The sequence below is a fragment of the Gorilla gorilla genome, chromosome 9 (genome assembly GCF_029281585.2).
Source record: "Gorilla gorilla gorilla isolate KB3781 chromosome 9, NHGRI_mGorGor1-v2.1_pri, whole genome shotgun sequence".
NCBI lineage: Eukaryota > Metazoa > Chordata > Mammalia > Primates > Hominidae > Gorilla > Gorilla gorilla.
The window spans coordinates 103,800,600-103,825,166 of record NC_073233.2 but is presented as its reverse complement, the minus strand read 5'-3'; the positions used below and the strand labels follow the sequence as shown (position 1 = coordinate 103,825,166).

At 37.5% G+C, this 24,567-nt stretch overlaps 1 protein-coding gene across 4 annotated transcripts in view; it reads left to right on the top strand.

The window, feature by feature from the left end:
* MTMR2 (myotubularin related protein 2) overlaps nucleotides 1-24,567 on the top strand; it is a 90,626-nt gene that overhangs the window by 11,650 nt on the left and 54,409 nt on the right. The gene's annotated exons all lie outside the window — the stretch shown is intronic.

Sequence of the window (24,567 nt, the reverse complement as noted above, 5' to 3'; positions counted from 1 at the left end):
ATATTTTATAGTTGATATTCACAAGATCTCTGAGGGACTGAAATTTATAAAGTATTTTTGAACTATAAGAATTTGAATTCGTTTTAGTATTGTGTATATTTTATATTGTATTATGTATGGTATATTGATAGTTACTGATTTGTAACTTTATATTAGTAAGTCTCGTTATCTTAATTTTGGAAATACTCTAATTCTCAAATTACTAGAGAGTTTAATGATGCAATGCCTTTTTTTAATATTTCGAGACATTTTAATTCTATGATTTTTAAAAAACGTCATTTTAAAATAGCCTATTGATTTCTAAAAAATTATTATATTTTTCAATTATAAATTTTCTTTTCATTAAAAACTTTTTTGTTCTTTTCATAACCATGGAAACAAGATTGTACTTATAAGAGCTCTAGAAAGGAACCTTATCTATTATGTGGTTTTCTAGTTTATGATTTCTAACAACTAATCTGGTAAATAGGGAAGAGTATTCAAAATTAGGGAGAGATATCCTTGGCAGGCATGGATCACTGAGTAATGTCAGTATTTTGATTTTTAGCTTAACCTTTCTGGACTACAAAGAGAAAGATGTTGAATGCTCTACCTTTCCTACTGAGAGTTTTAACTTAGTAACTGAAAAAAAAAAAAAACCCACCTGTGTTAACTTCATTTATATGACTTTGAAGTTTGTGCAGAAAAGTTGTATCTCATTACATTGAAAGGGTAGTGAAAGATTAATTGTATAATAAACAGTTTTGCTTGTCTTGGAAAAACAAAATATATCTATCTAGATAGCAAAAATAATGGATATATGACTTTCTAATTTGAATAATGAATTCAGGTTTGCAAGGTGGAGTAAGAAAATTACATGACAGATCATTTTTCAAGACATAAATTTCCCTGTTTTCTATACTTGTCCAAGTAAAAGTGTTTGTTGAGCAAGTGTTTAGGGAATAGATCACCTTCTCTCTTTTAGTGTTTTTGCCTGTATACTTTAGTTTGGGATGGAAGGGTTAATTTCAGAGCTCTAATAATCTGACCAGTTTTCAGTTTAGTTTGATTCTTCTCTCAGTTAAGTGATATTTAAATAACTTTTTCCCTCTTGGCTACTTATGAATCTGTGTGTTTTCATTTGAGCTATCATCTGAATTTGAATCGGAGGTTTTTGAAGAGATTCTGAGAAGCTCCTTAAACGGGGTGCTGAGGCTGTGAGATTGGTGCTGGAACTCAAGGTCCTTCCTGCCCTCCAGTCCTCACCCCTGTCTCCCAGGGACACATTCATTTTCCACAGAATACTTTGGCTTTCACCTCTTTATTTATTTAAATTTCCCAATAAGTTCTTTGAAGAAACAATACTCTGGAGAAAAAACAGACATATGTAAATTATTTTCTATACAAACTGGTTGTTCAGACTCTGCTGCATTATGAAATCATATGCCTGTGTTATATTTTGGGAAATGTAATTAATAGACCTGGAAATAAATTGATAACTGTGTCCAGGGTCACATGTACCTTAGAACCTTGGGATTTTCCAAACTAAGTGCCAACATGCACCAGTTGGAAGGCTGTCCCAGAGCTCAAATCTCCTTTGTTTCTCTGAAGAATACAACATGTTGTCTCTTATTTCTGTCAATCAGATGCCATGATGATCATTTATATAATCGTTTTTATCTTATGAATTGGCTAAGTTTAATGCAGGGTTCTGGCACAGCATTTTTAAACATAATTAAAAATTATAAATTAATTTGTTTTGGGGGGGTTGTTTTTCTGTTTTGAGGATCCTGCAAATATTCTGACAATAAGTCTTTTGTGTCTGAAATGTTTTATACGCACTGCAGGCCTTTTATTATTTTTTTTAAATAAAATCTTCAACAGAATGACTAATAGAGCATGAACAGTGCTTATGATACTATAGTGCATTGTCTAAGTATTGAGAGCAAAATTTGTGTTCCTAGAAAAGCTTGTTCACAATCAGAATATAGAAGGCATGCTTTAATGTTCTTGGGCAAACATGCTGTGTATGTGCTCAGGACATTACTTACAAGAAAATCACTTTTTAAAAAGAACCTTTTCTTTCTACGGAATATTGAAGAAAAATTGAATTGGCAGCAAGAGTGAAACAGTTTAAGGCAAGTGGTTTAGATCTTATTGTAATGACTATGGTCAGTAGAAATGCAGCCTCTCCTAAATCTTCTAGAGGCATTTGTTTACTAGGATATATGAAAAGATAGATGACTTGAAGTTTCCAGGTTGTTTTCACTTTAGAGTATATACTCTAAAGTGTATATACTCTTTATATGTTTGTTCATCTGCATCTTTAATTTTCAGAAATACTTATTCAATTTTATAAAAAATATTTTTGTTAAATTATAAATATTAGATTCTGTTCATTGCTGTGAAGTACCTTCAGGTGTTGCTGTGATTGACAATAAAGTAATGATAATTCCATTAACACTCGGCCAAACCAGTGGAGCCAGAAAGGGTCAATACTTTTCTAACGGTTACATTGAAAAATACTGGTGGTGAAATTGGTTTTGTGATTGAAGTTTTGGGTCTGTCTTCTGATTGACTATATAAAAAATCATGTAGGGTGTGTGTGTGTGTGTGTGTGTGTGTGTGTGTGTGCGCGCGTGTGTGTGTGTGTTTATATATATATTTAAAAAAATTTCTTCCCAATATTTGTGCTTTGTATTATGTGATTCATCAGTTAACTAAAACTTGTAAGTTTAAAAGTATGTATATTCAATTTTCCTAGTGCACATGAAGACATTTTACATTATAGAGCTGAATGAAAAGTACTTTTAGGGCCTAGTGCTTTGCTTAATTTCAATTTAATTAGTGGATGCCTTTTAAAAGTAGACTTCCTATTCTGTTCTTGTATTTCCACAATGCTATTTGTTGAACACTTTCTACCAGTTCAGTACTTAACACTAAGTACTTTCTATAGATCTTGCTTTTTGATCCTTATTAAAATATTTTGATCCTTATTGCAAGATTTTATAATGCATCATTATCATTTTATAGAGAACTCTATCCCCAGTATTTAGTACATTGATGATATCAGTAAATGTTTGTGGAATAGAGGGGAGGTTAAAAAAAAAACAAAATAAAGGAGATTTAGGAAGTTCCTGCTCTAGAGAGGACAGGAGGGAAGATGGCTGAGGCCTTTAGTTAGAGGTGGAAGACCTCAGTCTCCATCCTTCCGAGGAAGCTAAGGTGGTGTTTTGAGGTGTGGAATATTTGGATGTGATCAGTGAACCCGTGCTATCTGGAGACAGATTTTTCTGCCTTTGCAGCATTAAAAGGGATTCTTATAAGTCCAGAGTTTGAGTCAGAATATGCTTCTGTAGTAGGTACCAAACTTCATTTGTTTAGACATAATCTTAATTTGAAAGTTTCTTAGGAATATTTGTAACTAAAAACAAAATCTACATGAAACAACAGCAAAAAAATAAGTGAAGAGTGCTTTGTCTTATTTATTGATTCTATTTTGAAAAGCATATAGAGAGTAATTTTTCCCCCCCACCAATAATGTTTGTATAACTTTGTTCACCTAAATGCTACACTTTGAAATAGTAGAACTTTTGAGACCAAAAGAGTGGAGCATTGCTTTTAAGAATAGTGTAACAAAGGAAAAAAAACCCTTTGTTATAATAACAGCAGAGAAAAAAATGTGTGGGAATGACTAAGAATCAGATGATGGGATTACTGTTTTGATCTTGTGGTGGAAAGAAAACTCTCTGGCTGAGATGGTGGCAGGGCTATTAGAAAACCAAGGCAGACTAGTGCTGTACTATATTATTCTGTTGCTATAAACCTAAGTCTTATTATTTCATAGGCATGTGTATATGTATATATTCCAGAGTGCTGGTTATACTCTGATAAGTTTTGTTGTTTTTGAGAAAATATTTTCTTTATCACCACTTCATTCATTTCTAAGGGTTCCAGTTTCAATCTACGTATAGATAACCCCCTCACAGCACCATTAATTGAATAGAGTCCTTTCCCCAGTGCTTGCATTTGTCAGCTTTGTCAGATCAGATGATTGTAGGAGGGCAGCATTATTTCTGGGCTCTCTATTCTGTTCCATTGGTCTGTGTGTCTGTTGTTTTTGTACCAGTATCATGCTGTTTTTGTTATTGTAGCCTTGTAGTATAGTTTGAAGTTGGGCAATGTGATGCCTCCAGATTTGTTCTTTTTGTTTAGAATTGCTGTGGCTATTTGGGCTTCTTTTTGGTTCCAGATGAATTTTAGAATAGTTTTTTCTAATTTTGTGAAGAATATCATTGGTAATTTGGTAGGAATCGCACTGAATCTGTAAATTGCTTAGGGTAGTATAATCATTTTAACAATATTGATTCTTCCTATCCATGAGCATGGAATGTGTTTCAATTTGCTTGCATCATCTTTGATTTCTTTCAGTAGTGTTCTGTAATTTTCGTTGTAGAGATCTTTCACTTTCCTGGTTACCTGTATTCCTAGGTATTTTTTTTATAGGTATTGTGAATGGGATCGCATTCTTGATTTGGCACTCAGCTTGAATTTTGTTTGTGTATAGAAATACTACTGACTTTCACACATTGATTTTGTATCCTGAAACTTTGCTGAAGTTGTTTATCAGATCTAGTAGCTTTTGGGCAGAGACTGTTGGGTTTACTAGGTATGAAATATATCATCTGTAAACAGATAGTTTGACTTCCTGTTTTTTATTTGGATGCTTTTATTTCTTTCTCTTGCCTGATTGCTCTTGCTAGGACTTACAGTGTTATGTTGAATATGAGTGATGACAGTGGGCATTCTTGTCTTTTTCTGTTTCTTAAGGGGAATACTTCCAGCTTTTACCCATTCAGTGTGATGTTGGCTGTAGCTCTCACTGTTTTGAGGTATGTTCCTTCAATGCCTAGTTTGTGGAAGGTTTTTAATATGAAGGGTTATTGAATTTTATCAAAAGCCTTTCTGCATCTGTCGAGATGATCATATGGTTTATATTTTCAGCCTGTTTATGTAATGAATCACAATTAAGTAATTTGTGCACATTGAACCAGCCTTGCATCCCGGAGAGAAAGCCTCCTTGATCATTGTGGATTAGCTTTTTGATGCACTGCTTGATTCGATTTGCTAGTATTTTGTTAAGGATTTTTGCAGCTATGTTCATCAGGAATATTTGTCTGAAGTTTTCTTTTTTCGTTGTCTGTCTGCCAGGCTTTTGTATCAGAGTGATGCTGGCCTCAGAATGAGTTAGGGAGTCCTTCCTCCTCATATTTTTGGGGGAATAGTTTCCATAGGAATGGCACCAGCTCTTCTTTATGCATCTAGTAGAATTTGTCTGTGAATCCATCTGGTCCTGGGCTTTTTCTAGTTGATAGGCTTTTTATTATTGATTCAATTTTGGAACTTGGAATTAGTCTCTTCAGGTTTTCACTTTCTTCCTGGTTCAGTCTTGTAAGGTTGTATGTTTCCAGGAATTTTCTATTTCTTGTAGGTTTTCTAGTTTGTGTCTATAGAGGTATTCATAGTAGTCACTGAGGATTTTTTTTTGTATTTCTTTGGGGTTGGTGGTAATGCCCCCTTTGTCATTTCTGATTGTGTTTATTTGAAGCTCCTCCGTTTTTCTTTATTAGTCTTAGCTAGTGGTCTATCTATCTTAATTATTCTTTCAAAGAACCAACTTCCACTTTCCTTGATCTTTTGTATGTTTTTTGTGTGTCTCAATTTCATTCAGTTCAGCTCTGATTTTGGTTATTTCTTCTGCTAGCTTTGGGGTTGGTTTGCTCTTGGTTCCCTAGTTCCCCTGGGTGTGATGTTGGGTTGTCAATTTGAGTTCCTTCTCATTTTTCGATATGGGGGTTTAAACTTAACTCTTAACACTGCTTTAGCGATGTCTCAGAGATTCTAGTATGTTGTATCTTTGTTCTCATTAGTTTTAAATAATTTCTTGATTTCTGTCTTAATTTCATTGTTTATTCAGGAGCAAGTTGTTAAATTACCATGTAATTGTATGGTTTTGAGTGATCTTCTTAGTATTGATTTCTATTTTTATTGCACTGTGATCCAAGGGTATGGTTGATATGAATTTGGTTTCTTTAAATTTGTTGAGTATTGTTTTATGGCTGATTGTGTTGTCGATTTTAGAGTATGTGCCATGTGCATATGAGAAGAATGTTGTTTTTGGGTGGAGAGTTCTGTAGATGAATGTAAGGTCTATTTGATCAAGTGTTGAGTTTAGCTCTTGAATATCTTCGTTAGTTTCTTGCCTCAATGATCTAATATTGTCAGTGGGGTGTTGAAGTCTCTCACTATTATTGTGTGGTTATCTAAGTCTCTTTGTAGGTCTCTAAGAACTTGTTTTATGAACCTAGGTGAGCTCCTGTGTTGGATGCATATATATTTAGGATAGTTGAGTCTTCTTGTTGAATTGAATCCTTTACCCATTTTATAATGGGTATAATAATATAATGCCCTTCTTTGTCTCATTTGATCATTGTTGGTTTAAAGTCTGTTTTGTTTGTTTGTTTGTTTGTTTTTGAGACAGAGTCTCGCTGTATTGCCTAGGCTGGAGTGTAATGGCACTATCTCGGCTCACTGCAACCTCCGCCTCCTGGGTTCAAGGGATTCTTGTGCCTCAGCCTCCTGAATAACTAAGATTACAGGCGTGTGCCACCACACCTGGCTAACTTTTGTATTTTTAGTGGAGACAAGGTTTTGCCATGTTGGCCTGGCTGGTCTCAAACTCCTGGCTTCAGGTGATCCACCTGCCTCAGCCTCCCGAAGTGCTGGTATTACAGGCGGAACCACGATGCCTGGCCAAGTCTGTTTCATCTGAAATTAGGATAGCAAACCATAGTTTTTTTTTTTTTTTCCTTTTCCATTTGCTTGGTAGGTTTTTCTCTATCCCTTTACTTTGAGCCTATATATTATCTCCTTATTTTAGTGCGAATATATCTGGCCTACTATTTTTATTGCTGTTGTTTTTAATATAGTGGATATGTTGTAAATGCTAATCTCTAAAAGAGTTCTGATTTTAGTTTAGAAAGATTTCTTGGTAAACAAATATTTATTGAGTCTGTGTATTTCACCAAACTAGAAAACATAAATTTGCTTGAAAACATTAGCAAAGAACCAGTTTTTAATAGGTATGAATTAAAGATGAATGTGCTGAGGGAGGCGTATATCCAGGAAGAGTGGGAATAATCTAGAAAGTCTTCCTGAGAAAATTACTTTTGTTTCTTAGCCCCGTACATATTTGTTTTTTGCTCTAAATTTATGTCTTATGCATTTTAACAGTAACTTCATTTTCTGCATTTTAGCACTGTTGTCAATTACAGGATGCTGGTCCCCTTTCCCCAGCCTGCATTTTTGTTTTTAAGCAGTGGTATGTGTTGTGTTGTGTGTGTGTGTGTGTGTGCAGGTGCGTGCGTGTGTGTGTAAGAATATCACACTTTAGACGGTATTTTCACATCAGAGAACTGTGAGGCTGGATGAGATCATTAAGGAGAGGAGGAGTACGTAGAGAAGATAAGTTCAAGGGCAGAGTGAGTTTAGGGGCACTCCAGTGTTATGAGGTTAAGGAGGTGAGATGGAACCATTACAGGAGACCTGAGAGGATTGGCTAGGGAATAGGAGAAAAACCGTAAGAGTAGAGTTCTGGAAGTCAAGTGTGGAAAGTATTTCAAGGAGGAAGGTGTGATCAACTATGTTAAATGCTGCTGATAGATGAGGAGGAAGTATTAACAGGTTTAGCAAAGTGGAGATTATTGATGACCTTGACAAAAGCATTTTTGTTGGTGTGGTGGAGGCAAAGGCCTGACTGAAGTGGATTTAGGAAAGAATGAGAAGTGAGGAATTGGAAGCACTGCATATATATTACCGGAAAGGGGTCCTGATCCAGACCCCAAGAGAGGGTTCTTAGATCTTGCTCAAGAAAGAATTCGGGGTGAGTCCATAGAGTAAAGTGAAAGCAAGTTTATTAAGTAAAGGAATAAAGAATAGCTAGCTACACCATAGGCAGAGCAGCCCCAAGGGCTGCTGCTTGCCCATTTTTATGGTTATTTCTTGATTATATACTAAACAAGGGGTGGATTGTTCATGATTGCCATGGTACTTGAGGGAGTGTAGCAGTAAGGACAACCAAAGGTCACCTCCATCACTATCTTGGTTTTGGTGGGATTTGGCTGGCTTCTTTACTGCATGCTGTTTTATCAGCAAGGTCTTTAAGACCCCTATCTTGTGCCGACCTCTTATCTCATCCTGTGATTTAGAATGCCTTAACCTCCTGGGAATGCAGCCCAGCAGGTTTCAGCCTTATTTTACCCAGCCCCTATTCAAGATGGAGTTGCTCTGGTTCAAACACCTCTGACATATAGACATCTCTTTCAGTGAATTTTGCTATAAAGAAGCTCAGAGAAATGAAGCACTATTTGGAGGGATTAAGATGAGAGAAATAATACTTTGTTTCTATGCTGATTAGCGAGATTGAGTAGAGAGGGAAAATTTTATGATGCAGTAACTGGAGGAGAGAATTGCTGGAGAGATTTTCTTGTGTAAACAAGAGGAGATAGAGTTTAATGAGGGTTTTTGTTTGTTTGTTATTTGTTTTTTTAAGATGGACTCTTGCTGTGTCGCCCAGGCTGGAGTACAGTGGTCTTGGCAAGATCAAGTGCAGTGATCTTGGCCCACTGCAACCTCCACCTCCCGGGTTCAAGTGATTCTCCTGCCTCAGCCTCCTGAGTAGCTGGGACTACAGTCGTGTGCCACCATGCCTGGCTAATTTTTTTGTATTTTTAGTAGAGATGAGGTTTCACCATCTTAGCCAGGGTAGTGTCAATCTCCTGACCTCGTGATCCGCCTGCCTCAGCCTTTTAATGTGCTAGGATTACAGGCATGAGCCACCATGCCTGGCCTAATGAGGGGTATTTAATGGCAATATGGATGATTTCTCCATAGTAAGAGAAAGCAAGGCAGAATATATGTGCACAGTGCACACAGGTTATAGTTGGAGAGCTTGTGGAAAATCTGTGTTTGGTTCTGTATTTTTGAGTGAAACAGGAAATTAGAGCATCTAGGAAATTCAGGGTGGAGAGGATGATACAGGGTGAAGAAAGCAAAGAAAATATGAAATAGTAATCTAGCAGAATGAGAGAGTGTATGAACTAGAGAAATGTTGTGTAATATCTAGGCAGTATTAAGGGTCTAGTTGAGGTAAGCGGCCATGAATTCAAAATGAGTCCACGCTCTGGTGGTGTTTTTTTTCTGTCAACTCGTTCAACTGTGTGGGTATGGTCTGGAATAGTCAGAAAGTTGGCTTTAAGCAGCTTTCCGTGTTGACAAGTAAGTACTATGAAGTAAGCAAGGGCAAGGGAACGACTGTAATAACAGGCATGGAGTTTTAAAAGCTGGGAAAAGCGAGAAGTGAGAACATGAAATAGATACTCTGGAGTGTAGTAGGAACAGTGGAGGTTTTGGTGAAATTGAACAATTCGAAGTGTTGGTTGGGGGTACTAGAGTAAAAGAGCTGATGGTCAGACAGTAGAGTGTTTGAAATTTAAATTAGGGAGTGATTGCAGTTAATTGGTAATGCCAGTCCGGAGGATATGATCATTGAGGTGAATGGCTGAGGTAGAATGGAAGACAAGATCATTGCGGAAGAGGAATTCGATTAACTGAATGGCCAAGGTGTTTAAATGCTCATTTATGTAAATTGGAATCAGTAAGAATTACAGCAGTTGGCAGCACTGGAAAGAATTATGGTAAGCCTGAAGCTAAAGTCTTAAGGAGTGAGAGAGAGTGACTTAGAGACAGGCAAATGATGTCAACAAAGAGGGTGGTACATGCTGTAGTCTGATGGCATGAGGTTGAATACTTGGGGTTTTTAGAGACAGAGAGAGAGAAGAATCTGAAAGTGGCAGTGAGGGACAAGGCCCAGTTTTCAGGCCTAGTGGTGGGAGAGGAATATTGGAGAGAAAATAAAAGGGCTGATTTTTCTGTCTGAGAAGGCTGTTGGGGAACAGTGTCCTCAGGTAAAAACTAGGCTTTAATAAGCATAAAAGGTAAAAAGACCCTTTAAGAAGAGCTAGAGATAAAGGTCATTTTGGTGATGGCTAACCTTAAAATTCAGAAACAGAGGAATAGGGAGTGAATGGGAGGTAGAATGAGAAGGGGGATTAGAATCTGGTAGTTCTGACTACTTGTGAGAACTGTTGAAAATAGAGGTAAAAGTATAATGATGTTAGCCCTTACAGTTTTTAATGTGGGTAGTTGTAAGACTGTCCATGTTAAAATGCAAATGATGTTGAAGGGAGGAAAGGGTAAGGTTGTGCAAGGGACACTCACAATCTGGGGCTTCCACTTCACTTTTGCTAATGGTATTGGAGAGGCTGACAGAGAGATGGAAGGACAGACAGTCTTACTTCCTCAGAGCACATGGATTTCCAATGCCCTTTTTAAACTCTTGCTGATGGAGGCTGGGGGATAAGGAAATGGGTTGGCCTGTCTGGAGCACAAGGAGCTGAATAAATAACCAATTATATGATATACCATCACCATTTTACATAGAAAGAAACTGAGATTCAGAGAGGTAGAACACCCTGCCCATGGTCACATGGCTACTAAGTAGTAGGGTAAAAGAAAACGAAGCAGTCTTTGTGGATGAGGAGTCAAGGAACAGTAAGATTCTATGAGATAATATCATATTGCCATGAACTCTTATCTTCATTTACTATCAGATCTTATAATATCACATGGATTCATACTGAATTCTAAGTGGGGGATTAAATTACCAATCCATCTTTCTCATGTGGAATGCATTCCTTGTTTTTTGTTGTCCAAAAACTTTAAAAATATTTATGGGAAATAGGCTTAAAGATACTTACTGTCTCTGTAGTTCATTCTTAACCTGTTTCCAAATCCAGTTAAGCTTTATCTGCTCCAAGTAGCATTCCCTTATTGGTCTCAACTGAACTTCATCCTCATGCATTGAGTTTATATAATAAAAATAAATATTGGGGTATACGTTTGTGTTATAGCTCCCCAGTTAGATAATAAGCACGTTGAGGGCATTTCTCCTTTTAGTTCTGTACTCCTTATCAGAAGCAATATGAGTTAGTCAAAAGGAGATCCAATTCTGTATCTGCTTCTCTCTCTCTCTCTGGCTGTGCCACTAATTTGATACTATATTCCAAACCATTTACTTCACTTCTCTGGGCTATACTTTATCTATAAATAAGGGGAGGGATGGGGTTTCACTAGAATGATCTCAGAAATCCCTTACATTTTTAATATTCTATAACTTCCTGATTGGCTGTGAGAATAGTTGGCTACTAATGCAATACTTGCATGTGAAAGGGACAGTTTTAAAAAATATTTGGTATAATTCTAGGTACTGTATAGCTTAGTGTCCTTGAAAGGTGTTGGCAGTAGCCAAGCAGGATCAGAGTGAGAAATAAGGCTGGAGAGAGAGTGTGGGGCCAGATAGTCAAATGCTTTGACTAGTAGTGGGTATTTGTGAATGTGGGACTGAGAAGATTAAAGATAGAAGGTTGAAAATCATTTGCACAGAGATGGTAACTGAAGATGTGGGAATTCATGATATTTCAGAGAGAAATTAAGAAGAGAGAACAGAGGCAAGGTGAGAGTTTTCAAGAGAATCTATATTTAGGGGACAACTGGAAGAAATAACTTAGAAAAGGAGAGAGTCAAAGCAAAGCTAGTACATTTTAATGACAAGGGAAGCTTAGAGAGCAAAGAATTCCAGGAGGGAGGTAGTGATGATAGCATCCAATAATGCACAGAGGTTAAGGAAGGTGAGAACTCAGAGAAACAAGGCCCCTGGTTTTGTTCCTGAGGTCATTAATGACATCTAGAAAACAGCATCAGTAGAGTAGTTGAGGGTAGAGTTCAATTTGAGTGTTATTAATGATTCGCATGTAGATTCAGGTAATCAATATTGAGTTCCTACTAAATGTCTGGTATTGTGTAAGTTTATGCATGTGAGTGTGTGTGCATGCACGCGCACATGCACACACACACACCTCTCCCAAAGTAGACTGGGTGGGGCAGAATGACGTGCATGAGAGGAAGGACTGGCTTTGAACCTGAAAAGAGAAATGTTATCTACAAAAGGAAGGAAGGGTGCGTTTGGATATAGGTAAGTTTATTGAAGGAAGGGCAAGAAGTTGAGGCAGTCCGTGCCTCCATACCTTAACTTTTTCATTCATGTCAAATAAGTATTTCTAAAACATTATAGAGACTGTGTTGACATTGTAATTAATTTAACATTTTATTAATCAGTCCAATGGACTTTTCTCTCATTTCCCTTGACTGCTCTGTAGTATTAGGTAGTGTTAACTACTTATTTTGAATAGTTGCATTTGCTAAGTATTAAATCTTGTTTTATATCTTGTCTCTGGGCTACATAATTCCATTTTATGGATTTGATTTAGCTGTCACCTAGCTGTAACCTCTCCATAGAATGTTAAAGCTGTATTTCTGCTTGCTTAATGAATATATCCACTTTGATGTTTTGCGAGTACCTCAAGTTCAATGTTCAATGATATCAAAATCTATTGAATTATTTCCACATACCACATCCTAGCCAAACCTGCTCGCTCTTCTATATTTTCTATCTTTGTCATTATGTGGCCTCGTTCCGTTGTCTATTCAGTGATCTTACTGCTCTAATACAATAACTTATTAACTGACCTAAGTTCCTCTAGAATTTTTTTCCCAGTGGATGCTCCATAACCTAAGCAGAATGTCTCTGCACATAGAACTATTTGACACTTCTACTCAGAAATGTTTGATGGCTTCCCATTGTCCTCAGAACATAATCTGGATTTTTAGCATGGTATCGAGGTTTATTCACGGAACATAGCTTGTACCTTTCTTGCCTCCACAAAGCCCAGTTACATAGGTTTCCCCAAATGATCTATTTATTTAAGCTGTTCTCTGTCTGGAATGTTTTTACTCTTTTGCTTTACCATCAAATCCTACTAACAAGTCACTGGCCAGCAAATATGACATCTTTCAAGCTTGCCTCAGCTTTTCCCAGTCATATTTAGTCCTTTCCTCCTCTGCGCTCCTGTAGTTTTTTTTTTTTAACCGTTCTTATAGCATTCATCACAATCAGATTCATAGACAGTTAAAAAGGAGTCTATCTCTCCCATGAGGCTATAATTTGGGAGCATATATAACATTGTTGTATTATACGTATATCTTCATAGAACACTCATATCACACTGATAAGCAGTAAATCAACATTGCCTGAATGAATGAATGAATGAACAAATATATGATCAAGTAAAATCTAAAATCCTTTGGCCTTGCTACCACCTCAGTCTTAAAAAATTTCAAGACAGAAAGCAGCAGCTCCTCAAACGACCTGTTTTCTTCTTTACTGTCTAATTTGGCACACTGATTTTTCAGTCAGCAAGACTGGGGATCATATTTTGAGTCTTCCTTCTCCCTTGTTTTCAGGTCAAGTCAGCTGCTAAATTCTATTCTGTTTCCAAAGTGTCCCATATGTCCACTCCTATTTTATTTTTATTGCTAGTTTAGGCTCTCAGTACCTCTGACTGGAGAAGATCTCCTAATAGTCTTGTAACAGATTTTCCTTCTCTTGTAATCTATTCTTTGACTTATTGTTAAAAGTCTTCCTAAAGTACAGAAACTTTCAGAGGTCTCTCATTGCTTACAGAAATATCAACTTATTATTCAGCACTTTCTTTTTTTTTTTTTTTTTTTGAGACGGAGTCTCGCTGTCGCCCAGGTTGGAGTGCAGTGGCGCGATCTCGGCTCACTGCAGGCTCCGCCCCCCGGGGTTCACGCCATTCTCCTGCCTCAGCCTCCCGAGTAGCTGGGAATACAGGCGCCCGCCACCTCGCCCGGCTAATTTTTTGTATTTTTAGTAGAGACGGGGTTTCACCGTGTTAGCCAGGATGGTCTCGATCTCCTGACCTCGTGATCCACCCGCCTCGGCCTCCCAAAGTGCTGGGATTACAGGCGTGAGCCACCGCGCCCGGCCTATTCAGCACTTTCTACTCTGTAATCCAAACCTACCTTTTCAGGCTTATCTCTAACTGTGCATTATAAGTACACTGTATGCCAATAAAAGTGATCTGCCTTCTCCAGTTGCTTTAACATGTCTTGAATTTCCTACTTTGTCCTTTTTCATGCTGTTCCTTTGCTTAGTGAAATTGTTGAGAGTATTGAACCTCTTTTATCTTCTGGCCAACATCAAATGCCACCTCTTTCATAAAAGCCTTTCTTGAGCCTCTAAATTAAAACTTTACATGAACTTTTCATATACAGCATTGTTAGGTGGTCTCTCTCCCCAATATTATTGTGGATATATTTTGAAATGTAAGACATTTGAAATAGAATCACTACTTATCTACATAGGTATAGTTTCTGGTAAAATCACATAATATAAACAACACCCAAGGGCTCTGTTTCTCCAAACCCCCAGGGATTTGTTTCTCTTTCTCACACCCATTTATCATGTTCTGTTTGTGTGTTTTTTTGTGTGTGTGTGTTTGTAGAGACAGTGTCTCACTGTTGCTGTGCTTGTGTTAAAGTACACTAGTGAAAGTTCACCAACAACAGCAAGGGTCATATTTATCTCTGTATTTCTAGGGGTTCCTAGATGAGTAGTATCTTACATATTGTAGGCACTAAAAAAGGCATTGGTTAAACTGAGAAATGGGATAACCAAAATAATATGCTGCTGAAGGGAGATGATCATTTATAGAATCAGAACTAAGAAAAAAACTTTTTTTGTTTTTTTTTAAAAACCAACCAGGCCATTAGTAATTATAGAAAGAACAATTTCAGGGCATCACTTGATAGTGGCAGAAGCTAGATTCCAAGAGATTAAGCAGTAAGTGGGCATTGAGAAATGGAGGCAATGATGATAGACACATAAGAATGGAATATGGTCTGCAGATTTGGGAAGAGACTTGTGAACAAAAACCATATGTAGTATTTGAAAGAAAAAGGAGTTTGCTGTCAGAAATGCAAGTACCAAGATTACTCCAAAGTGTCTCCATTTTTTCAAGTTGGCAGAAAAGTACTCCAAGTGAGTCAGGCAGGCCACTGAAGCGAATAACCAGCTCTAGTGTGCCGAGGTCACAAAGTTAGAGTAAGTTTGTGAATCACAGACTAAGAAGACTTGTAAACGTAACCTTGTTGAACACTGGCAAGGGTGATGTCCTGGAGTCAACAGAGTTTACGTTAGTCTGGTGCAGTTTAGTCTGATTAAATCATTTAGAGAGAAGAGTTACTGAACCAACCGTGTATGTATTGTTAGGGGGTCTCTCTCTCTTAAATTATTGTGGATATATTTTGAAATGTAGGACATTTGAAATAGAATCACTACTTAGCTAAATAGGTGTAGTTTCTGATAAAATCACATGATATAAATGAAAATATTTAAAGGAATTGTGGCTAATATTTGTTGATAGATGTCATTTCTATTTGTAAGTAAGGGTGTTGAATTTGCACAGTGATAGTCCAGAGCTCCTGAAATATATGTAGTTGTTGGATTTAATTTCCCTTTGACTCCATTGTACATAAATATTCTCTTAAAGACTTTATTGTAAGAAACACAATATCGGATTAATTCTATTTAGTCTTTGTGTCTTTATATTTAAGACTGTGATTACATAATTAAAATACTAAAAAATTTCAAATATGAAGCTATTTTAGCACACATGCATGTGTGCATCGTGTGTGTATAAAAAATTTATTTTAATTTTTTAATATTTATCTGTATAATGTGTGGATGTTACAAAAGGCAGAATACTCATTTCAGAAGCCCTGGACCACTTTAGAACTAAAAGAGATCATCGGGGCCAAGATTCTTAACCTTTAAGTCCCTAACATTGTAAGCACTTCAGGAAATAGCTCTCATGGGATTTTCAAAGAGGTCTATGACCACCAAAAAAGGTAATCACCAACAGTCTAATTGGTGCTTTTCACAGAGTGACAGTGTAATGGGGAGTGGGAATTAAGTGACTTGGCCAAGGATACTGCTGTTAGCTAGATAGGACTAATCCTGGTTTCTCAATTCCCAACTACTTCTTTAACCATCCCAGTGAAAATAACATAGTCAAAAACCAGTTCCCACTAGTTTTGTTTTTTTTTTAAAGATTGTCATTCTTTTAAGACAACCTCTTAAAAGAAATGTTTGTCTCAGTATTCCAGGAAGTCTTTTGATGGGAATGGGACATGATATATGGTATACAGAATAATATGCACACAATAACAACTCCAGAAGGAAAACTAGACTTCCACCTTCCCTACCCATGTTTTATCCCTCTCCCTCCTTTCACAGATTTCTTTTTTGTTTTATCTTGCATGTTCTAGTGATGGCCTCTGATGCATTTAATAGAATAATTCAATCTTCTGATCATTCTCATTCAGTCTTTCACTCCTTAACAAATATTTCCTGAGTGTCTACTTTATACCAAGTGCTATGCTAGGTCCTAGGAGTAGAATGTTGAGCAAAACCAACAGGATCCCTTCTCCTTGAAGTTTGATGTCTTAGGAAGCATAGTCATTAATCAAGACAGGCATGGTGTCTTGCACTGTAATTCTAGCTTCTTGGGAGCCTGAGCGGGGAGGATCACTTGAGTCCAAGAGTTTGAGGCTGCACTGAGCTATGATTGCACTATTGCACTCCAGCCTGGGTGACAGAGGAAGACCCTGCCTCAAAAAAAAAAAAAAACAAAAAACAAAAAAACTCATTAATCAAACATTTGCAAAGTACGTAAGAAGAGACTGGTTGTAAGTGAAAAGAATGAAAAGCACAAAGTGCTATGAGAGTGGCTATGGGAGCACTGGTTTTGTCTGGGGCATCTGATTGGATTTTCCCAAGGAGGTGATATTTCAGTTGAGAGGAGTTTGGCAGAACCATGCTTCCTGCAGAGGGGCTAGCTAATTTCAGAATCTCAAAGAAGGCTAGTGTGGTTGAACTGGGGAGAGCAAGGGGAGAGGGAGATACAAAGAGGAACTGGAGAAGGAGGCAAGGATTAGATTATGTAGCAACTTGAGGCTGTGGTAAGGTGTTGATCTTTATCTTGAGAGCAGTAGGGAGCCACTGAAGGATTTTAAGAAGGGGAATGACATGGGTTGTTTCCACTTTTTGGCTATTGTGAATAGTGCTGCTATGAACATTCATGTACATATTCATGTACATTCATGTGTTTTTAATATATATTTTGTTTTTCTCTGGTAAATAATCGTGGTTTTTTTTTGTGTGTGGAAAAATATTTTCATTTCTCTTGGGTTTATTTTTAGGAGTAGAATTGCTGGGTCATAGGGTAATTGTGTGTTTCACCTTTTAAGGAACTACCAGACTGTTTTCCAAAGTGGCTATACCATTTTACATTCCCACAAGCAGTGCCTGAGTGTTCTGATTATTCCACATCTTTGCCAACACCTGCTGTTGTCTGTTTTTAAAAAAATTTTATTATAGACAGTATAGTGTGAGTGAAGTGATATCTCATTGTATGCCCCTTGCCTTTTATTAGCCAGGCTTTTAAGCCTGGCATTTAGATTTCAGCAAATTACAGCCTTTTATCTGTTTAGTTTGAATAAACTACTTATTTACAAAATATGCCTTGTAGTTTCTCAAGCCCTTTATTTTTACTTTTTTTCCCTTTGTGTGTGTGTGATTTCCAAAGCCTTGATCTGATTCATTCACTCATTAAAGGCCCAACCTCAGTGTCTTCTGTTTCCTTCATTAGCACATGGAGCCATCTGAAATAGTTGATATTTGGCCATCTGACCTATAAAAACAGCAATTTCAAATGGTGCAACTCAATACATTTCTTGGCTTCCTCTAGTCATAACTATTCCCATTTCCTTCGGGGTTTTTTTTTCTCCTGGCCCTTGTTTGTACCTCTCATGGTATTATTGATATGCTTGTGTGGTATAATGTCTCTTATTGGTCAGAAATCTGAAGTGCAGAGGCTGTTTCATAACCCAATGTTTTGTATATAGAAAGGGCGTGGTAATAAAATTTTTTTGCAGGAAGAAAAGAACATGAAAATTGTTTCTTCATGAAATTATCTCGTATAATTGGAGTGTCTGTCAGTGGGAGTAAACAGTTTTGGGAAATGTAATGTAGAAAACAGTAACAGGCAAAAGGAGCATTCGATTTTTACTCATATTTTCTCAGAGAAAAGTTATTATTGGTGATGTAATCATGTACCCTCTTCCATTGGTACTGTCTTCTTCTTTTTAGTCCTTTTTAGGACTTAAGAGTTTTCTTTATGTAGAAGAAAAGTAATTTTAAGCAGTCAATTTCAAATTGGAGTTCTTTTTCTTCAAAATTTCAAGAAACTCTTTTGAAAACTTTAATCTTCTATGATAGTTTCACTTTTAAACTGCATTTGCAATGCCAAGACACATGCTTCCATAGTGGGAATAATATTTATTTTTCTAATACTTCAAACATAATGCCATCCACGAGACGTAAGTTCTTATTTTTTAAACATTAGGCCACTAATTATAGTTCTTGCCTTCGAACTTTTGCCGTTATAATTTTATTTATGTAACTAATCTGACTTGAGGGATAATATGTGTGCAGTAACACTCAGTTGTCATAAATAATAATAGCTACATATGCCACGTATTCTTCTTTCAGTGTTTTACGTGTTTTATTTTGAGAAGGTTGTTTGCTCACAGAAGATTGTAGTAAAGAAAGAATCTTGAAATAGTAAATAATAACTATGTGGGGAGAGGAGCTTTTAGGTGAGTAAATGCAATATAATGTTACAGGTATTATGATAGAAATATGTACAGTGTACAGTAAAAGAAGCAGTAGGTATGTCTACAAGATAGATGGGACAAAGAGGGCATGGAAGATTATAAAGGACATTAGAGGCAGATACAATAGGGTTATCAAAGGCACAGAGGCATGAAATGGCTACAGAACTTAAGAAATCTGCAAGCCATTCCCAGTGGTTCCAGATGAGTAAAAACTACAGCTGGACATGTAGAACAAGGGCCAGATCGTGGAAAACTGAGTGTTATGCTGAGGGGTTTTGGCTTGATTCTGTAGGCAGTGAGGAATCAATGAAGATTTAAGCAAGGGATTGATATGATCAGATTTGGGTTTTGGAAAGATCACTTTGGTTTTGGTTTGGGATGATATATTGGATGAGTAGGAGAAAAGAGACAAGTAATTTGCACTAGTCCAGAGAAGTGGTGTTAGGATGGTAAAAAGTAGGATAGAGAGAAGATATACCCAAGGGATGGTAGGGAAGTAGACTGTACAGGACTTTGGATAGATTGGATGTGATAGCTGTGTGGGAGAAAAGGATGGTTATGGTTTAAAAAAGTCACTTGGGGAATGGGAGAATCATTGAGCACTGTGTTGGGCCTAGCTGATGTTTCTAATCGTAAGTCCTAAGTGGCCCCAGTCTGAAGATTTCCTTCACTAGTAGCCAAGAAAGATGGTTATGTTGGTCCACATTTAGGGATTAGCAGGACAGTCGTGGCTAATGGATACGGATATAAGGACACTGATGGTTAGGAAGGGAAGCGAAGTGGGCAAAGGAGAGCAATGAATCATGAAGGATAATAAAAAATGGAGGGGTTGAGGGTCTGGGTGTCTCTACTAGGTTGAAGATGAGATGAAGGGAAAGTTAAGAAAGTTAAATATTTAGAAAGGGTTGGCATCTAGTCAAAGATTAATTTCCTCAAGTTTAAGATTATAGTGGCAGGGTAATTCCCAGAAGTGATAAAGTCCAAGGTGTAATGACAAGATGCACATTGCTGAAGTGGGAATGTGTATGAGGGATGTAGGAATTGAGGAATTTTGAGCTAGGTTGTTGACAGTTTATCTTTATGGATAATAAAATTCCCATAATGATGGCAGCTTTGGAGTAGAAAGAAATGCTAGAGAAGAAAGTGAGCCAGATGAGAAAACCCTTAGTGAGTGAGGAGGATGGGTGGGTGGATGATAGTAACAAGGAGGTTGTATACTGAAAAGCCATAAACCTTAGAGGAAGAAGGTTTTTATATGTGAAGATGCAAAACTAATACTAATGTAGAAGCCTGAGAGTTCAGCTGGGAAAATGCTTGTTTCATCTTTGGGCGTTGTTACATGTGGGAAAAGAAAAGAGTCTCTTATTAAAGTCTGCAGGGAAGTGGATTCCTGTGAGGAGAGGTTAGTTGAGGCAGAGGTGAAGGGGAGAATCCTGTTGAAGATGTAGGGGAGTTTATTCACTGTGGACTAAAACATTCAGATAAAGATTAGGAAGAGAATTAGTAGTTGAAGAAAGGCTTGGACAGAGAAAAGTGGGTGTAGGAAACACAAAGTAATATGGTAATGAACATATGCGACAGAGTGTTGACTAGAAGTTTTAGCATTTGGAACAAAGGCCCAGGTTGACAAGGAAAACAGGAATGTTTGGATGGACTGAGATGAAGTATATAGGCCTAGGAAATCTGAGGACCAAAATGGTATCGGTTACTTAATGAGGTTAGAGACTGCAGTTTCTACTCCAAGTTCAAATGCCTTGCTAATTACAAGATTCTTATTATTTGGAGTTTGTAATTTTAAAAAGAGGTGGCCATGTAACTGAAGTTCTCTAGTCTAATGTGGGAAGTGTTAAGTGCAGTTATAGACAAAGTCTATGAAAGTGTAGAAGACTGAGAGTTTAGTTCCAACCGGAAGACCTTCTTGGAAGACTCCAAGACTTCTTGGAGAAGTTAGTTTTTTAAACCAGGTCTTAAAGTGTAGGTAAGATGTTATTAAATAGATTAGGGTAAAGGAACATTCTATTTTGGAAAGGCCTGAAGCAGAGGCATGAATTTTGGGAAATACAGAGCTTGTTTGTGGAACAGTTCATAAAAAATAAACATAGAGAGCTTGACTTCAAGATGAGCAAGGGAGAAATGGAAAAAAAGCAGTGGAAATTAGCGTGTGTTATACCAGTAGCCATGGTGACTACAAGCATGCACAGAGCCAGTATGACAGAAGAAAACAAACAACTACAGAAAAGAGAACTATGCATCCTAGTGTGCCCACGGCCACCTTCAGTCTGAGTAGCTGCTAAAGGCAGCACTTTACGTTTATACCAGAAGTTTTAACAGTTCCGCTGCACCTGCATGCTTCCTTGCTCTCTCATGCTCTCTCTGTCTCCCTCTCTCCCTCTATCCTGTGCACTCTCTCTCCCTCCCTCTCTCCCCCTTTCTCTCTCTCTGTGTGTGTGTGTGTTTCTGCCGTAATCACAAGAACAGTACTATGATGTATTCCCACACTGTACCCCTCCAGTTCAATATTTGCCTGGAGAGTAAAACCCTTTGTAGACTGGTTATACAGAAATATACATTAGTGCTTATTAAACTATAACACTGGATCATAATATCTACCTATGTTTATGTGTGTCTGAAGAGAAGTTAATAATTAAAGGCTGTTTACCACACTTTTGCTAGAAAGACTGATTCTTTGAATCTGAGACTGCAAAGTATAAGTTGCAGTACCTGGATTTGTTATTTTCTCTCTCTTAGATTTATTTACTTTATACTTGGACTCTAAAGAGCCATTTGGTTTCTTTCTTTCTTTTTTTTTTTTTTTTTTTTTTGGTGAGAGTCTTGCTCTGTTGCCCAGGCTGGAGTGCAGTGGTATGATCTCAGCTCACTGCAACCTCTACCTGCCAGGTTCAAATGATTCTCGTGCTTCAGCCTCCCGAGTAGCTGGGACTACAGGCATGTGCCACCGCTCCTGGCTAATTTTTGTATTTTTAGTAGAGAGGGAGTTTCACCATGTTGCCCAGGCTGGTTTTGAACTCCTGGGCTGAAGTGATCCACCCTCCTTGGCCTTCCAAAGTGCTGGGATTACAGGCGTGAGCCACTACACCCAACCAGAGAGCTGTTTGGTTTCTTGGTGCTACATGCTACAATAGTCTGTCAATATGATTTTTCTAGATAATACACTCTCCATAATTTCAAGTTATATTCAATTGCCTTTAAGAGTTTTTCTCCCAGAAGGGCATAGGCATATAAAATAGCATTATACATTTGAACTTGCCCCAGATAGACTTTATGAGATGTTGATTGCTATATTGTGTTTGACTGTCTAGAACAGACTCTATTACAGTGATTTAAAAAATTTAAGTTCATTTATTTTATTTAAAAAATTTTAATTTTATTTAATTTTTCGAGATGAGTTCTTGGCATGTTGCCCAGGCTGGTCTCAAACTCCTGGGCTCAAGTCATCCTTCTGCTTCAGCCTCTCGAGCATCTTGGACTACAGGCACACACAGCTGTGCTCACCCATTTATGTTACATAACAAGAATTCCAGAGGTAGAGAGTTGTTGGCTCAGTGATACTACAAGAACCTATGCTCCTCCTATTCTTTGGCTCCTTGTCCTCAGCAGGCCAGCACATTGCTAATGTTTATAAGATGGCTCTTGTATTTTCAAACTTTATATTCTTATTTTAGGCAAGAGAAATGGGAAAGGACAAAGACTACCCTGCTGTTTCTGCTCCCCTTTATTGAGAAAATAAAAGGTTTCTATAACCATTAGCAGATTTCCCACTAAATCCCACTGACTGGAGTTGACTCACGTGGCTCTCCTAGCCACAAGGAAGAGAAGAGCAAGCCTCTTGTCTTCGGCAGGGCACAAACTACCCTGATAAAAGTCAGGGAGAAAGGGGAATCTATTTGAAGGAGGGAGCTAACAATGTCTGTCAAAGTACTGTGCTTAAAATTTGGTTATTTTACCTGTTATTTTAAGGCAAATGACATTTAATCAGAATTTAGATACAAAAAAAAAGGAAAACATTCACAGCCTATCACTTTTTCTTTCCTTACATTATAAAACTATGTGATATAATTTCTTATGACTGCTTTTTTGTATAATAGTATAGGTTGTTGGAAATACTACGTTGTGTTTGCACTGGAATGCCACTTTTCATTCATTTAAATGAAGTGACAATTTCTTTTCTGGGGAGGTGATTTTCACATTGTATAAGTAATTTAGTTATTCTTGTTATAGACAGGTTCGTAATGAATAAATGGGATTCATTTTAAAGCTAAATGGTTCTTAATATTATCACAACTCAAAGGTGAAGTATTTCATCAAAATCTAGTGAAAAAAATTTTGCATTCTGGTATAAGGAAGACTTTTAATATGTTTTAGAAAAATACATTTTTGAAAATCTGAACTTTAAGACCCAATTCAAAGTATTTGAGGTTTTTCTACCATTGATCTTACCTTAAATAATTTTAACTTTGTTTTACTGACAAGAGGAAATGATATCAGTTATTCAATTTGTGGCATATTGTCACAGATTTTTAAATTTAACAAACATAATACATGTTAACAGTGTACACAGGTCCTGAAGTAGATTTTGTGGAAAATAAAAAAGAAGTGGGCTTGAGCACGGTAGCCCATGCATGAAATCCCGACACTTTGGGAGGCTGAGTGAGAGGATCGTTTGAGGCCAGGAGTTTGAGGAGAACAGCCTGGATAACATAGTGAGACCTCATTTCTCCCCCGCCCCCCTCCCCCCCCCCAAAAAGACATAATTTTTGTTCGTGGGGCACTAGTTGGTGAGACAAAATAAACAATAAAAGCGTGATCAGGTATCGAAAGTTTGGCCAGGCGCAGTGGCTCACACCTGTAATCCCAGCACTTTGGGAGGCCGAAGCGGGCACATCAGTTGAGGTCAGGAGTTCAAGACCAGCCTGGCCAACATGGTGAAACCTCGTCTCTACAAAAATACAAAAATTAGCCAGGTATGGGGGCAGGTGCCTGTAATCCCAGCTACTCAGGAGGCTGAGACAGGAGAATCGCTTGAACCTGGGAGGCGGAGGTTGCAGTGACCGGAGATCGCACCATTGCACTCCAGCCTGGGTGACAAGAGTGAAACTCTGTCTCAGAAAAAAAAAAAAAAAAAAGTTCTATAGGAATTTAAGAAAGTAAAAGTAACTGTAGAGTGATTACTTATAATGGAAGAAGTAGATACTTCAGGCAGGGTTGTTTGATGTGGTGGGAAGGTACAAGGTACAAAGAACTTCTCCTTCCATCCTCATCTGCTCTTTTATCCATTCACCCTTATTCAACTATTTGTAGTGTCTGAGATGTTCTGTAGACTTTGATACTTCTATACCTTTGCATTGCCTTTTGTTTGTTCTTGAAATTTCCTTGTTTGTTGGTCTGATAATCTCCTATCTTTTGAGACTCAGTTTGAATATCATCTCCTCTGAGAAGTCTTCCCTGAACTTTCTGGCCAGAATTGGCTGCTTCCTTTTCTTTTCTCCCATAGATATTTGTATGTATGTGGGGTGTTTGTGTGTGTGTGTATGTGTGTGTGTATGTGTTTCTATTTAGAGTCATCACACTGCACCACTTTATTTACTTGTCTGTGTCACAGGCTTGTGAGCTTCATGAACATGGGGATGATGTCATATTTATTTTCAAATCACAGTGCCTGGTGTAGTGGTTTTGTACATTGGACCACTCAATGAATGTTCTTTGGATGAATGAATGGATGGGTGAATGGATAAAAAGAAGGAATCAGCCTGGAGTGTCTTCATGAGTATTGGGAGTCTATCCAGAGGGAAC